The following is a 13,506-nucleotide window of genomic DNA, read 5'->3' on the forward strand; positions in this document are numbered from 1 at the left end:
ACCTGGGATTACAGGCACGCGCCACCATGCCCAGCTAATGTTTTGTAGTTTTAGTAGAGACGGGGTTTCACCGTGTTGACCAGGATGGTCTCGATCTCTTGACCTCATGATCCACCCGCCTCGGCCTCCCAAAGTGCTGGGATTACAGGCTTGAGCCACCGTGCCCGGCCCCCAAATCCATTTTTACAGCATTATAAATGTAGAGTTCAAGATATCAGTGTCTCTCAATTGCAAAGATGAGTAATCAATATGCAAAAAAAGATAAATTGGCAGCTAGATGTTTCTGATAAGTTTAAAAACAAACCTATGTGAAATCTGTGAATGGATAAACAAACTGTGGTAGGGTCCTACAATGGAATAAACTCAGCAATAAAAGAGAACAAACTATGGATATATACCCCCAAATGAATGTATCTTAAAACCATGCTGAGCAAAAGAAACTAGATACAAAAGTATACTGTATGGTTCCATTTATATGTAATTTTACAAAAGATTAATCTCCAGTGACAGAAGGCAGATTAGTAATTGACTGAGGTAGAGGCAGGGTAGGGAACTGAGCAAGAAGGGGACCAAGGTAATTTTAGTGGGTAATGGAAATGTTCCATAGCTTGATTGTTATGTGGCAGGATATATTTGGGTAGATTTTATTGTATCTTAATAAAAGTTGATTTTAAATATTTTTAAATGGTACATAAAAGAAAAATAAATTAACTGGTCAATAAGCCAAAGTTTAAAAATATTTAGTCACACAATGTTTCATTACAGAGAAGAAATTCTACCTACTTCTCAAAAAAAAATCAGTGTTAATGAGATTTTGCTTTGAATCTTCTCAATGTGTGGAAATACAATTACCAAAGCATCAGAATTACTTTCTCTCTGTACAATGTGGTTAAAAACCACTGACAGGCAAGAATCATGACAGATACCTGTTTTTACCCAATATAAGATTTAGTGTAAGGCTGAAAACCCAGCTCAAAGTTTATTTCTAATAAAGCCTAACTTCATCCTCTGCAATGGAAGTAATATTTCTCCTCTCTAGATCAGTGTAAGACTTGACCTACACCTTTATTATGCATTTAAAAGTTTTAAAATCTTACATAATAATTTATGTATGCCTCTTCTATCCTATTAGACAAAGTTTCAAATGAAGTCAGAAGGGGTGTCTGACGTATCTCCACTAGGCATGGAACATAGTGGTTTACATACATTTGATACTTATTATACATTTCCTCAATTAACTTAAATGACAAAGAATTAATTAAAGGCCTATTGAACAACCAAGCATTTAGATATTTTTACAAGTTACTGAAGAAAGCATAAAGTAAAAGTTAACAAAAAGTTCTACTTGGGGCCGGGCGTGGTGGCTCACGCCTGTAATCCCAGCACTTTGGGAGGCTGAGGCGGGTGGATCACGAGGTTAAGAGATCGAGACCATCCTGGTCAACATGGTGAAACCCCGTCTCTACTAAAAATACAAAAAATCAGCTGGGCATAGTGGCACATGCCTGTAGTCCCAGCTGCTCAGGAGGCTGAGGCAGGAGAATTGCCTGAACCCAGGAGGCGGAGGCTGCGGTGAGCCGAGATCGCGCCATTGCACTCCAGCCTGGGTAACGAGAGCGAAACTCCGTCTCAAAAAAAAAAAAGTTCTACTTTTGGTAATAGCAGATGATAATCCATGAACTGAGACCAATTCGACCATGATAACTAATAAAGTGAACAAAATATGAAACAAAATTTCTCTAATGATGTTAGAGAGCCAACAAGGTCATGAAAAATCATGGGACCAAAATATGAGAGAAGAAAATCCAGAGTTCAGAATGAGAGGCCACTTTTATCTGAATATAGCCTGACAATTTTCTGAGAGATGGTTAAGAAGATTGAGATGAACATTCAGTAAAATATAGGGAAAAAAATAAAGGACTTGAGAGTCTGCCAAGGATATCGAATATGGTAAATACCCACGACTTTTGGGGATTTGAGGTACCCTAAGAGTAAAGGTAACTGGCAACAAATCAGATCTCAGGGATGAAAACTCAGCTGCAAATAACCTAAATCATTCATTGATTTTAGGTGATCTGGAATTGCTAGTATACCCAGCCACTAGCCAGAAGAAAATGTTCTGCAGGTAGATAATATCATAGGTCTAAAATCTTTACGCATTTTCACAGAAAATGACTGGTATTCTCTCTTAAATAACCAGACATATGAGGAGGCAAATTAAAATGATTATTATTATTTTTTTTTTTTGAGACGGAGTTTCGCTCTTGTTGCCCAGGCTGGAGTGCAATGGCGCGATCTCGGCTCACCGCAACCTCCGCCTCCTGGGCTCAGGCAATTCTCCTGCCTCAGCCTCCTGAGTAGCTGGGATTACAGGCATGCACCACCATGCCCAGCTAATTTTTTGCATTTTTAGTAGAGACGGGGTTTCACCGTTCTGACCAGGATGGTCTCGATCTCTTGACCTCGTGATCCACCCGCCTCGGCCTCCCAAAGTGCTGGGATTACAGGCTTGAAAAATGATTATTTTTTAAAAAAGAAAGCAACAGGCAATAAAAACATTCCACAAAGGATCCAAATAACGAAGTTTTCAGATATTATTTAAAGAAACTATACTCAATATATTCAAAGAATTAAGATTGAGAGTTTACTAGAGAACTTGAAACTGAAAAAAAGGAATCAAATTCTAGAACTGAAAAATGTAATAAATTGAAATGAATATAATCAAATTTATCAAAGGTTTATAGAAAACACTTTGTATCTTTTTATACCCCAAGGATTAAAATGTTTACCAACAGAATCTACCAAAAGTTTTTAAAGTGTTGATTCACATTAAAGCCTTTAATCCATTTTCAGCTGATATTTGTATATGGTGTGAGGTAGGGAATCCAACTTAATTAAATAACTGTTTTTTTTTCCAAGTTTCATTTCTCAAACATTTCCTCCTTTCCTCGTGATATGTCATGCCACCTCTGTCATACACTAAAGTTGCATATTTCCTTAGCTCTGTTTCTAGGCTCTCCATTCTTTTTTCTTTTTAAAGTAATTATAAAAATAATTTTATAAAAATTGGGTGAATATGTAGATTTAAATTGACAAAAATGTGTATTTAACAGTTTTGTCTTTTACAGATTAAAAGAAAGATTCTGGGGCTGGGCATGGTGGCTCACACCTGTAATCCCAACACTTTTGGAGGCCGAGGCAGGCGGATCATGAGGTCAGAAGATAGTGACCATCCTGGCCAACATGGTGAAAACCCGTCTCTACTAAAAATACAAAAATTAGCTGGGCGTGGTGGTTCATGCCTGTAATCCCAGATACTAGGGAGGCTGAGGCAGGAGAATACCAGGGAGTCAGAAGTTGCAGTGAGCTGAGATCGGGCCACTGTACTCCAGACTGGCGACGGAGTGAGACTCCATCTCAAAAAACAAACAAACCAAAACAAAGCTTTTGGGCAAAAATGAAATGAAATCTTTTTGAAATGATTTCTATTTTATAATACTTGTGAGTACTGCTGCAACTTCAGAAGATCTGTTATATTTTTAATTTCAAATCTGTTTATACACACAGAAGTCTTCACTTAATGTCTCCTAGGATGATGTCTATAGGATCTTGGAAATTGCAACTTCAAGTGAAACAACACATAATGAAACAAATTTTACCACAGGCTAATCAATACAAATAAATGTTAAGTTTCTATGGCATACTTCTGGTCACAAAAACATCTCTAAATTTTAAGTAAAGACCAAAACACTTGTAACATTAAATACTGAAATAAATGTGAGCCATACATACATTTAAGAAAGATTAATAAAAACAAGATAATTATTTACCCAATTATTCCAGTTCAGGGTCACAGGTGATTAGAGCCTTTTCTGGGATCTCAATTCTACTCCAATGAGTCAATCTTTCTATCCTTACCTCAGTACAACACTGCCTTAATTAGTATTAATACTTCTCTCTGATGAGGTCAATTTCTCCTCATTGTTCTTTTTCTATAAAGTAAGTGGTTCTTGTTTAGAATTATCATATTTAATGAAAAATCTTGCTAGGACTTTGTTTGGAATTGCATTGAATCTATTTATCAACTGGGGGAAAATGACATTTTCACAATATTACTATTAAAGAGCATGGAATATCTCTCAATTTATTTAAGTATTCTCTATGATCTCCTAATAAAATTTTATAATTTTCCCTAAAGAAATCTTGATTATCACTTCTTTGATTTGTTTCTACGTGCTTCATATTTCCTGACAATAATTGCTTTAATGATGTTTTCTAGTTATTTGCTGCTGATGTATGGAAACATGACTTGACTTTTGTACATTAATTTTACATCCACTAACCCTTTTAAACTTCATTTTTTATTCAGTCTCCAAAAAGACTGTCAAAACTCGCCAATGCTGACTATACTGCAAGTCATGACAGCAGGGTATTTGGAAAAAGTTTTCAATTAGCAATAACCACTCCTGAGATAAACCTCATTTGGCTATACTGCCAATGCAAAAAGCTCACTCTTTTAAACTTATTTGAATAATCCATTTATGTATCTTTTGGGTTATCACTACATATAACAATTTCAAATAATTACAGTTTTATTTCCTCATTTTTCAATCCTATGCCTCTACTTTTCAGTGGAATCTCACTGCACACTGGCTTCAACGCTCACTGCTCTGGCCATGATCTTCACTACAATGTTGTATAGAAGTGGTAAAAGTGTGCCCTGGTTTCTCACTCCCAACTTTAAAATCAATGCTTCTGATATTTCTCTTACTTAGGATAATGCTTGCTGTAGACTTTTTAATAAATAAATATCATTCTATAATACAAATGCAGTGTTTTATTCTGTAATATGAAAATTAATACTCAGTTTTGTTTGTTTTGTTTTGTTTAAGATGGAGTCTCACTCTGTTGCCCGGGTTGGAGGGCAGTGATGTGACTGCAGTTCACTGCAGCCTCTGCCTCCCAGGCTTAAGAGATTCTCATGCCTCAGCCTCCCAAGTAGCTAGGATTACAGGTGCGTACCACCACGTCCGGCTAATTTTTGTATTTTTAGTAGAGACAGGGTTTCACCATATTGGCCAGGCTGGTCTGGAACTCCTGACCTCAAGTGATCTGCCCACCTTGGCCTCCGATAGTGCTGGGATTACAGGTGTGAGTGGTCGCACCTGGCCCGATACTCAGTTTTAACATTTGTAAAAACTAACAGAGAAAGCATGAGACCAATCAAATTCCCTCAAATTCCTCTTAAACTAGTTTAAAATTTCACTTTGTACTTTGTCAAAAGAATATAAGGTAGTAACTGTTCTCCTTCCTTTTTATGTTAAATGTTCAATCTACCTTTAGAAAGAAGTACTACTCATTTAACCCTAAAATCAGTAGGTATACAATGAGAATTTCATTTTAAACCAAGAAGATATTGTCATGCTATATTTTTTCATAAGCAGGAATTAAATTTTTAAAATCAATTATGATATCTACTAGCTCTAGAGGTGTTGGCATTTCTAAAATTCTAATACCATCAAATACTACAGAAATAAAAATAAATAACATGGCAAAAATACACAGCATATGGAATAACAATTTTTTTTTTTTGAGACGGAGTTTCGCTCTCGTTACCCAGGCTGGAGTGCAATGGCGCGATCTCGGCTCACCGCAACCTCTGCCTCCTGGGTTCGGGCAATTTTCCTGCCTCAGCCTCCTGAGTAGCTGGGATTACAGGCACGCGCCACCATGCCCAGCTAATGTTTTGTATTTTTAGTAGAGACGGGGTTTCACCATGTTGACCAGGATGGTCTCGATCTCTTGACCTCGTGATCCACCTGCCTCGGCCTCCCAAAGCCTTACAGGCTTGAGCCACCGCGCCCGGCCTGGAATAACAATTTTAAATACTATGTCTCAGCCAGGCATGGTGGCTCATGCCTGTAATCCCAGCACTTTGGGAAACTGAGGCAGGAGGCTCACTTGAGCCTAGGAGTTCAAGACCAGCCTGGGCAACATATGGAGACCCTGTCTCTACAAATAATAGAAAAAAAAATGAACTATGTCTCACTTAAGGAAAAATATAAAATTTAGTTACAATTAATTTATGTTTTTGTTACTTAAAAGTATATAAAGTGTTCTATATATAATAATAAAAGCTGACATTTAAGTGTTCATGTGCCAGGCAAAAGGTAAAGGTGCTAGAAGTACATCATTAATTTACTCAACCTTTCAACATATTTATTGAGTATTATGTGCTACCACAGCAAAATAAGTGTTAGATACAGATATAAAAAGACAGTGCCTAACCTTAGTGAGAGGAGTATCTGGATGAGAAATAGATACATAAATTAAAATTATACAATACAACATGAAAAGTGTTATAATGGAAGTATGTTCAAGCAATACCGAAAGCAAGAAAGTATACAAGTTCTGCCTTGGGTAATGAAAAAAAGCTTCGAAAACTCTGACTGCAATGAAGAAAGGACAATGAAGTAGATATGAATCATTTTTTTCAAGCTTTAAGTTTTCAGTTGTAAGGAAAGGCTTTTTCTTGTATTAAACCAAACTTTAGAGATAAGAATCTATGTTAGACTACTTGTCTTATTAAACTGCATTCCCTTTCAGACAACTAAGTAATGTACTTTTCCCAAACTCAACTGTACAACAGCCTTTTACTCTCCTAAGAACTCAAGATTCTCTATGTGGGAAAACAGTAAAATACCTAATAAAACTTAATTGTAAATTCTTTATTGTCAAAATCAATTTTATTGCACAAAATTTAATACAGAGTTTAGGTATTCTATGGGGTTTAATTGCCACATACAATTAGAAAATGATATATAATTAAATTTTTTTTTCAGCTTTTGCAGTTGAGTCCTCTACAAAGTCTAACTGCCACTCTTGTTCTAGCTAAGTACACACTGTTAAAATCTAATATTGGAGTCCTTAATTAAATTATTCACCCAATTTAGACTTTGGTACATTATTAGACAATTTGAATAATCCTTTACTTGAAGCCTTAACTTTGACAGTATTAGACTGCTTTATGCCCCATTTGCAAGAGACTGCTCCTTAGTTTTAAAGACCTAATGGCAAGAAAGATAATGATTGGCCTTAAAACACACTAGTTGGGGAATCTATTGTGTGCAGGTAGGAAACAAGAGCTCAAGGCACTTAGCTGAGAAGGTATGTATATAACAGTAAAACAAATACATTGTTTAGGTGCCAAAGTGAAATGCAAACAACATTCCATCACAGACCTTGTCCACAATGAGCATGAAATTCATATCTGAAGACAATTCCTGAAGAATCAAATGATATAACAGATATCACAAAACTTTCAATGATTAATTGCTAAGTATATAGTATAAATTAGGAAGGCATTACCTTAGACTTAAGAGAACTGAGAAGGCTTTCAGGGCATTTCAGCTAAGGAAAACAATTGTGATATTTTTGGTAGAAAAGTACAAATAAGACATGTTCATCCCTTTATTCTTTCAACAGTTTTTTCTCACTGTCATCCAGGCTGAAGTACTACAGTAGGATGTTCTCAGTTCACTGCAACCTCCGCCTCCTGGGCTCAAGTGATCCTGCCACCTCAGCCTCTGGAGCAGGCTGGGACTGGTAGTGCACACCACCATGCCCAGTCAATTTTTTAAAAAAATTTTCTTCCAGAAATATTTTAATAAAAATTGGCCATTTCCAAGAAACACCTATTGCATGCCCATCAATAAGCCCAGCCAAATTTTTGTAGAGATGGGGTTTCACCATGTTGCCCAGGCTGGTCTCAAACTCCCAGACTCAAGTGATCCACCCACCTCAGCCTCCCAAAGCACCGGGATTACAGGCATGAGCACTGTACCTGGCCCTTTCAACACATTTTAATTAAGTTTCTTTTCATATGCCAGACGCTGGGCTAGGTGCAAGGGATACATGGAAGATAGTCCTCATCATCCAGAATCTCATAATTTAGTGGCGGAAAAACATGTAAACAAAGTTACAGTAAATCATATTAGAAATACCTACTTTGGGAAAACAGAGGGAAGGTCAAGGAAGGCTTTAAAGAGGACGTGATTCTTAAACTCAGAGGATAAGTTAGAAAAATTCACCATGCAGATCAGGGTATTCCACGCAAAGGAACTGCCATGTATAAAAGCACAGAGGTAAGAAAGAACATAACTCTTTTAACAGTGCAGATAGTTCAGAATGGCAAAAACAAATAAGTGCATGTGTGCACTCAGTGGTAGAGGAAGGAGGGGTAGGAAGTTGAGGTAGAGAATGAAAGCTAGAATAGAAAGCAAGGATTTGATTATGAAGGACTTTGAAGCCATACTTGAGAAGCTGAACTCAGCATGCAGATCAGATCAGTTTCTCAAAGTGTACTCTGTGGAGCACCTACATCAGAATCATCTCAGAGATTTTCAAATTGTAGTTTTGGAACCACTGCTTGTAAAATTAATTTAGTGGGCTAGGTAAGCACTAACAAAGCAAGAGAGAAAGGAAAGGAACAGAACAGAATAGAGTACACTGAATGTAGTAGGGTGATATGGTTTGGCTCTGTGTCCCCACCCAAATCTCATCTTGAATTATAATTCAAGATGATTCTCATAATTCTCATGTGTTGTGGGAGGGACCTGGTGGGAGATAATTAGAATCATGGGGGTGGTTCCCCCATACTGCTCTTGTGGTAGTGAATAAGTGAATACTCAGCCTCCTATCTGGAACTACAGCACGTGCTGCGGTTTTAGAGAAAATGAGAAGGATGCAAAAGCAGAAACCCCTGATAAAACCATCCTTAGTATTTTCTCTTGCCATTGCCATGTAAGAAGTGCCTTTGGTCTCCTGCCATGATTCTGAGGCCACCCCAGCGATGTGGAACTGTAAGTCTAATTAAACCTCTTTTTTTTCCCAGTCTCGGGTATGTCTTAATAAGCAGAGTGAAAACGGACTAATACATAGGGTATTGTTGTTGTATAAGGGTGTGGTGTATGTGCATGTGGATGTATTGAGCTGAAAAATAAAATCTATTTCTTACTGTGGGTCATGGTCAAAGAATTAAGAAATACTGATCTAGATGTTTGTTAAAATGCAGATTCCCAGCACACCTGTCTTTCAAGTCACCTGCTTGGCCTTCTTCCAAGTGTACTTCCTTTCCCTCCTGCTCTAAAGCTTTTTAATAAACTTTCACTCCTGCTCTAAAACTTGCCTCAGTCTTTCCTTCGTCTTCTGAGGAGGCAAGAACTGGGACTGCTGCAGACCTGAACAAATAACATACTTTGGTGCCAGGTGACTTGGATAAGTTATTATTTTAAAAATATTTTTTTAAATGCAGATTCCCAGGACCCATACCAGCCCTATCAAATTAGTAGAAGTGTGGCCTGAAATCTACATTTTTAACAAGTACTAAGATATTCCTATGCACATTCAAATTGAGAACCATGGCCGGGCATGGTGGCTCATGTCTGTAATCCCAGCACTCTGGGAGGCTGAGGCGAGCGGATCAGGAGGTCAGGAGATCAAGACTATCCTGGCCAACATGGTGAAACCCCGTTTCTACTAAAAACTACGAAAATTAGCTGGGCATGGCAGTACATGCCCATAGTTCCAGAAACTCAGGAAGCCAAGGAAGAAGAATTGCTTGAACCTGGGAGACGGAGGCTGCAGTGAGCTAAGATCACATCAATGAACTCCAGCCTGGGTGACAGAGCGAGACTCTGTTTCAAAAAAAAAAAAAAAAAAAGAGAGAGAGAGCCACTACCGAAGGGCTCAGGGAAGGAATGAATGTTTAAGTATACAACAATGGAAAACATAAATAGTGGGAAGGATTAACTGGCAGAATTGTTCCTTCCCCAAATCAATATTCATCCAGGCAGCAAGACAGAGTTGTTAAGGCCATGACTTTAGATTTCGGCTACCTGTGTTCAAATCCTAGCTCAATCACTCATCAGCTATATAACCTTGAACAAATTACTTTTCTGTTTTCTTCTTAGAGACAAGGTCTTGTTCTATAGCCCAGGCTGCAGTGCAATGGTGCGAACACCATTCATTGCAGCCTTGGCCTCCTAGGCTGAAGCAATTTTCCTTCCCCGGCCTCCTGAGTAGCTAAGACCACAGTTGTGCACCACTGCACCTGGTCAATCAAAAAAAAAAAAAATTGTAGAGATGGAGTTTCACCATGTTGCCCAGGCTGGTCTCAAACTCCTGGACTCAAGTAATCCTCTCCACCTTGGCCTCCCAAAATGCTGGAATTACAGGCATGAGCCACCGTGCCTGGCCTACTTAACTTTTCTATGCTTACATTTTCTTATTTATAAAATGGAGTTAATAATAGTACCTATCTCATCGGTTGTGATAAGGATTAAACGAAATAAAGTATATAAAGCATTTACTATCTACCAGGAACTATTTTTAGTGTTATTATGAGTATTCACTATTAATATCATGACTGAGTTGGGCCCAGGAGCTCATGCCTATAATCCTAGCACTTTGGGAGGCTGAGGCAGGCGGATCACTAGAGCCCAGGAATTTGAAACTAGCCTGGGGAATATGGCAAAACTTGTCTCCACAAAAATATAAAAACTGTGGCTGGGTTTGGTGGCTAACACCTGTCATCCCAGCACTTCGGGAGGCTGAGGTGCGCAGACCACTTGAGGTCGGGAGTTTGAGGCCAGCCTGGCTAACATGGTGAAACCCTGTGTCTACTAAAAACACAAAAATTAGCTGGGTATAGTGGTACACGTCTGTAATTCCAGCTACTCAAGAGGCCAAGGCATGAAAATCTTTTGAACTCAGGAAGTGGAGGTTGCATGAGAATGGCTTGAACCCAGGAGGTGGAGGTTGCAGCAAGCCGAGATTGCAAGACTGTACTCCAGCCTGGGTGACACAGTGAGACTCTGTCTCGAAAAAAAACAAAAAAAAATTAACTGGGCATGGTGGTGCATACCTGCAGTCCCAGCTACCTGGGACACTGAGGTGGGAGAATTACCTGAACCTGGGAGGTCAAGGCTGCAGTGAGCTGTGATCGTGTCACTGTACTCCAGCCTGGGCATCTCAAAAAACATCATGCCTGATCCTGAACTGCCAAAACTAAGAAAAACATTCCACAGATAGCGTCTTCCTTTTTAATGCCTTTACCACTGGAGTCAGGGAACCTGCATATAAATTCCCGGTCTACCACTTATATTTGCTGCATGACTTGGGACAGTCACATAACAAAAGCCTTGGTATTATCTTCCATTAAGCAGAATTGTTTCCATGATTAAATAAAATAGTGTACATAAAGCACTAACGTTTACTCCCTGACACATGAGAAGTGCTTAATAAATGATAGACATCACTTATAATTTCCTTGTTTTATATTGCATCTAGACTTACATGGCCTCTTTGATTTAAAGGTCTGGCCTATTAATTTGGCAACAAATCACAATTTTAAATGAGCATACTCTTGACCCAGAAATTTGCCGCTTTCAAAAATATATCCTCGGGAAATAATCACAAGAGCTCAAAGCGTATATTCAGTAAAGCTTTAAAAACCAAATGAAAACAACATAAATGTTTTAGAACAATTAATAGAAGACTAAATAAGCTGGGTACAGTGGCTTATGCCTGTAATCCGAGCACTTCAGAAGGCCGAGGCAAGTGGATTACTGAGCTCAGGAGTTTGAGACCAGCCTGGGCAACATGGCAAGACCCTGTTTCTACAAAAAGTACAAAACTAGCTAGGTATGGTGGCGTGCCTGTTGTCCCAGCTGCTAGGGGGGCTGAGGTGGGATGATCACTCTTTAAGCCCAGAATGTCAACGCTGCAGTAAGCTGTGATCACATCACTGCACTCCATCCTGGGCAACAGAGCAAGACTACCTAAAAAAAAACACCCCAGGCACATTGGCTCACGTCTGCAATCCCAGCATTTTGAGAGACTGATGTGGGCAGATCACAAGGTCAGGAGTTCAAGACCAGCCTGACCAACATGGTGAAACCTCATCTCTACTAAATATACAAAAATTAGCCAGGTGTGGTGGCAAGTGCCTATAATCCCAGCTATTCGGGAGGCTGAGGCAGGAGAATTGCTTGAACCCAGGAGGGGGAGGTTACAGTGAGCCGAGATTGTTCCACTGCACTCCAGCCTGAACGACAGAGCCAAACTCCATCTCAAAAAAAAAAAAAAAAAAAAAAAAAAAGACTAAATAAGCAAATTCTTTTCTACCCAAACAATAAAATATTCTGTTAAAAAATAAAAACAGATTTGTAAGTATTGACATGGAAAGTTTAAGGTATATTCCTGAGTGGAAAAAAATAAAGCAGTAGAATAGGATGTATAGCATGATACCTTTTATATAAAATATGTATGTCTACATATAACTACACCTGTATAAAGACAATTCTAGAAAAAATATATATCAAACTTAATAGCAGTCTCCCTGGTAAGACTGGAAGGGAAGGGAAGATGGGGACTTTGGTTTTCAGCTTTACACTAAGTAGTACGAAAATGAAAACCAAGAGAAAAGAGATACAGATCTTATGGTTCATAAAATAGTACTTATCTGTGAATATATTCCTTAAATTATCAACATATCTCTTAAATTATTTTTATATATCCAGGAAAAATGCAAACCAACAGTATAAGAAAGTCTTAAATATGACAAGGAAATTTATTCTTTGAAAATGTTATAGTCATTTAATTCCTGACTTCTGCACATTTAAGTAGCTGCAGAAGACTTTAGAATGGAAGCTACTATAAGTATAGGATGCCACCATCTAGCATGGTAGTACTTATCTATTCAAACAATACAGAGTGCTTGCAAGTAACAGTCAGGTAATATTAAGCATTTATACTTATAACATGAGGCAGATAGTACCATAAATATAAATACTTAATAAATGCTATCCCCAATAAAATCCACTAAGCAGTAGATATCTAGCCATATATATAAATATGCTATGAAAATACTTTGTATGATTTCTATTATTTCTATGCTTCTTCTTCCACATTGGGATTAAGTCTTACTGGTGAATACGCCCTTGAGCTAAATGCACTCCAATAAACACAGTGCCTAGTTAACATTCAAAAGGGGAGTATATATCTGCTGGAAGTGGCATAAGGAAGGCCACATTCAAAAAGAATCAGAACATTTTGAAGTTTTATCATAGAAAACAATGACACTTTCCAACAATACCAGAAATCTCTGTGTGCATAAGATTTTTTTCAACAACTGTGAAAAAGCTATTTTAATAGTATACCTCATTCCTCAGGTAGAGGTATAAGTCAACAAGTAGAAAAGTAAACACAGAACTTAAAACACAGGTTCAAGATATAAATAGCCGAGCATGATGATTCACACCTGTAATCCCACACTTTGGGATGCTGAGATGGGTAGATCACCTGAGGTCAGGAGTTCGAGACCAGCCTGGCTAACGTGGTGAAACCCCGTCTCTACTAAATATACAAAAATTAGCTGGGTATAATGGTGGGTGCCTGTAATACCGGCTACTTGGGAGACTGAGGCAGGAGAATCTCTTGAACCTG

General features: G+C 38.2%; 1 protein-coding gene and 1 non-coding gene across 5 annotated transcripts in view; both read right to left on the minus strand.

Moving 5' to 3' along the window:
- REL (REL proto-oncogene, NF-kB subunit) overlaps positions 1–13,506 on the minus strand; it is a 44,717-nt gene that overhangs the window by 12,190 nt on the left and 19,021 nt on the right. The window lies entirely within an intron of this gene.
- Positions 4,370–4,509, minus strand: LOC116560704. The gene has a single exon (XR_004273092.1). It is a non-coding gene; the product is annotated as a U4 spliceosomal RNA (small nuclear RNA).

This window comes from Sapajus apella, unplaced genomic scaffold (assembly GCF_009761245.1).
Source record: "Sapajus apella isolate SASKATOON/1434 unplaced genomic scaffold, GSC_monkey_1.0 scaffold26, whole genome shotgun sequence".
Lineage (NCBI taxonomy): Eukaryota > Metazoa > Chordata > Mammalia > Primates > Cebidae > Sapajus > Sapajus apella.